Source organism: Muscardinus avellanarius, assembly GCF_963383645.1.
Source record: "Muscardinus avellanarius genome assembly, chromosome: X".
Lineage (NCBI taxonomy): Eukaryota > Metazoa > Chordata > Mammalia > Rodentia > Gliridae > Muscardinus > Muscardinus avellanarius.
The window spans coordinates 13,910,318-13,914,543 of NC_137792.1; positions in this window are offsets into that span (position 1 = coordinate 13,910,318).

The following is a 4,226-nucleotide window of genomic DNA, read 5'->3' on the forward strand; positions in this document are numbered from 1 at the left end:
GAAGTTAACTGTTACTCATATGGAAGTCAACCACTAAACCAAGCATGGGAGGGAGAGACAGGGAGGGATGTGAGGTGGGGCCTGGCTGGCTGATGTGTGCATTTATGCCCACACAAGTTTTTTTTACCCCTTTATGATGTATAAATACAATGCATCAATAAAAATTAATAAAAAATAAAAACTAAATTCTAGTAATTAACCTATTAAAAAAAGAAGTTAACTGTTTTACTGATTTTATTGATGGGAAACTGAAGTCCAGAATTTTTTTCTCCAGATAAAAATACTGAAAAGTTGAAGCAATATCTGAAGATGCTTTTGGTAAGCATCCAATGACTGGTCCCTGCTCTTAGCCCCTTAAAGGGGTCTGAAGACTGAGCCTGCAAGTTCACTCCAGCTCTGTGATTGTTGACTTTCTTTTCTTTTCTTTTTTCAGTGATAGAGATGGAATCCAGGGCCTTGAGCATGCTAGGCAAATGCTCTACCACTGACCTATACTTGCAGTCCTCTGAGATTGCCTAGAGGGCCTGAGGGCTGAAAAAGACACACAACTTCTATCACCAGAATGTTGTTTCCTGTTTAAAAAATAAGCCGTTGCCGGGCGTGGTGGTGCACACCTGTAATCCCAGTACTTGGGAGGCTGAGACAGGAGGATAACGCAGATTCGAAGCCAGCCTTAGCTACTTAGTGAGGCTCTCAGCAACTTAGTGAGACCCTGTTTCCAAATAAAGTATAAAATAGGTCTGGGAGTATAGCCCGGAGGTAGAAAAGCACCTGGGTTCTACCCCCAGTACCATAAAAAAAAGCACTTAAGCCAGGCGTGGTGGTGGATGCTTGTAATCTCAGCATTTGGGAGGCTGAGACCAGAGGACCACAGTTTGCATACAGCCTCAGCTATTTAGTGAGGCCCTTTGCAACTTAGTGAGAACGTGTTTCAAAATAAAGAATAAAAAGTAGGGCAGGGGGTGTACCTCAGAGGTCAAATGCCCCTGGGTTCCATCCCCAGACCTGCAAAAAATTAATTAATTAAATAAATAAATACATAAATAAGCAAGCAGTTAGAGCCAGGCATGGTGGCGCACACTGGTAATTCCAGTACTTGGGAGGCTGAGACAGAAGGATGACACAGGTTCAAAGCCAGCCTGAGCTACTTAGTGAGGCTCTCAACAACTTAGTGACACCCTGTTTCCAAATAAAATATTAAAAAATAGGTCTGGGAGTAGAGCCCAGGAGTAGAAAGCCCTTGGGTTTCATTCCCAGTACCACAAAAAAAGCAGTTAGGTGTGGTGGCACAGCCTGTGATCTCAGTACTTGGGATGCTGAGACTGGAGGATCACAGGTTTGAGGTCAGCCTCAGCAACTTAGTGAGATTGTGTTTCAATTAAAAAAATTAAAGATCTAGGAGTGGAGCTCAGAGGTAGAATGACTCTGTGTTCAATCCTCAGTATAATAAAAAAAAGAAGAAAAAATAAAATCCAAACTTCCTCCCCAAACTGCAGCTTCTACTTCTCCCAAAGAGTACTCTAGAACACAGGAAAGACAGGACAGGTCTTGTTCTAAGAGTACACTGTGCTGCTCTCTCACATGGCTTAGAAAATTCCACAGCACGGGCCTGCTGCTACTCGTTTCATTCCCAGCAATATGAAGATACACTGGAAGAAACGTATAGCACACTCAGGAACAAACACTGATGAAGTGTTCTAACACCGAAAACAATTAGCAGATTCATTAAACAGGACCATGATGACCTTTCTTTTGTCAAGGTTATTTGTTTTGAGCATGATGGCTTGCCTGATTAAAGTGATCAGTGGCCAATATTAAATGATAAAATGCTTTAATTTATCCACAAGAAATTATACTATCTTCAATTTGCAGAAAGAACCTAAGCTTAGCCAGGCATAGTGGTTCATGCCTGTGATCCCAGTACTGTGGCAGGCTGAGAAAGGAGAATCGTAGGTTTGCAGCCAGCCTCAGCAACTTAGGCCTTCTGCAACTGAGTGAGACCTTGTTTCAAAAAAAATAAAATAAAATAGGGCCAGGGGTCTATCTCAGAGGCAGAATGCCCCTGGGTTCAACCCCTAGCACCAAAGGAAAAAAAAAAAACCTAAGCTTAACCAAATCTTTTTTGTGTAGCTATCTATAGTCAACACAGACTTTTAAGAACATTTATTTAATAAAATTTATAGTTCTAAAGAGACAAGCAAAATATAGATGCTATCAAGTCTGTGCTTCTCAATGTTAAATTGCTGAGCTCCAGCCATGACTATAACTTAAAGGTCAAATTCTATTCCAGCTTTGATTTATTTTTATTTATTTATTTTTGGTGGTACTGGGGATGGAACCCAGGGGCTTTCTACCTCTGGGCTACACTCCCAGACCTATTTTATACTTTATTTGGAAACAGGGTGTCACTAAGTTGCTGAGCGCCTCACTAAGTAGCTGGGGCTGGCTTTGAATGGGTGTGATCCTCCTGTCTCAGCCTCCCAAGTGCTGGGATTGCAAGCATGTGTCACCACGCCCGGCTAAGCTTTGATTTATCATTCTCAAAACCTACCCTGGTGCCTTGTATATAGCAGGTGCACAATGAAATATGGCCTATTAATGACAGCTAACATTTTGAACTGGGCCTGGTGATTCATGTCTGTAGTCCCAGCTACTTGGAGGTTGAAGCTGGAGAATCACTTGGGCGCAGAAGTTCAAAACCCACTTGGAGCCGGGTGTGGCAGCGCACGCTTGTAATCCCAGCGCTTGGAAGGCTGAGACAGGAGGATCGTACAGGTTCAAAACCAGCCTCAGCTACTGAGTGAGGCTCTCAGCAACTTAGTGAGACCCTGTTTCCAAATAAAATATAAAATAGGTCTGGGAGTAAAGCCCAGAGGTAGAAAGCCTCTGGGTTCCACCTCCAGTACCACACACACAAAAAAAACCCACTTGGATAAGAGATTGAGATTCCCTGCCCCCCCCCCCAGAGAGAACAAAACAAAACCCAGCCAACATTATTGAGCAACTTCTTGATTCCAGGTGTTTTAAATGTCCTCTAAATATTATCTATCTCACAAATCCTTACAAGGTTATATTTATTACTCTCCCCTTTTGCAGAAAAGGAGATTTCCAGAGAGGTCAAGTGATTTGAGTCAAGGTCATGTTACATTTGGGAGACAGGCACTTGATTTCTTTCTTAGCACTAGTTCACATGGCCACAGTGAAATCTCAGTTTACTGATTCCCAGATCATGTCAGAGGTCAATCCTACAGTAACTTCTGTCTCCAGTCTCTCACTGGCAGAGCTCTACTTCCTGCAGACCACTCAGTGAAAAGAAAGCTAGCCTTAAAGTGACAGAATGAAAGCAGGTAACTCAAAAGGGTATCTAGTGCCCAATCACAATGTCTATCCATCCCTGCTTTTATGACATGAATTCTTACAGCTATGCCCCACCCACCAATTCATCCAGTCTGGGATTTTTTTCTTTTTTTGCAGTACTGGGAATGGAACCCAGGGGCATTCTACCTCCGAGCTACACCCCCAGCCCTATTTTTTATTCTTTATTTTGAAACAGGGTCTCACTGACTTGCGGAGGGCCTCACCAAGTAGCTGAGGCTGTCCGTGAACCGCACAACCCTCCTGTCTCAGCCTCCCAAATGCTGGGATTACAAGCGTGCGCCATCACTCCCAGTACATTTTGGGAAATATTTACGAAGAAATTATAGCTAATAATATCAGATAAGAGGAGAGAAGGGGGAAGAGTTAAAAAAAGGCAGGAATATGACTGGTATGGGGAAAAAAAGAATAGTAGCTTATAATTTAGGGGAGGAAAATCAGTTAAACAAGGATGCAAAAAAGGGCCCAAACTCTGTCAAGACAGTAGATTACTGTATGGGTTGCTTAAGGCTAGGAGTTGAGAGGAAACAGGGTGTGACTGCTAATGAGTGTGAAGCTTCTTTTGGGGTGATGAAAGTGTTCTGGAATTGATTATTCTGATGATGGTTGTACAACTCTGAATGCACTAAAAATGTTTAATTGTAAACTTTCAATGAATGGATTGAGCTGGGCATGGTGGTGCACGCTTGTAATCCCAGCATTCAGGAGGCTGAGACCAGAGGATAGCGGTTTGCAGCCAGCCTCAGCTACTTAGTGAGGCCCTCCACAACTTGGTGAGACCCTGTTTCAAAATAAAGAATAAAAAATAGGGCAGGGGATGTAGCTCAGAGGTCAAATGCCCTTGGGTTCCA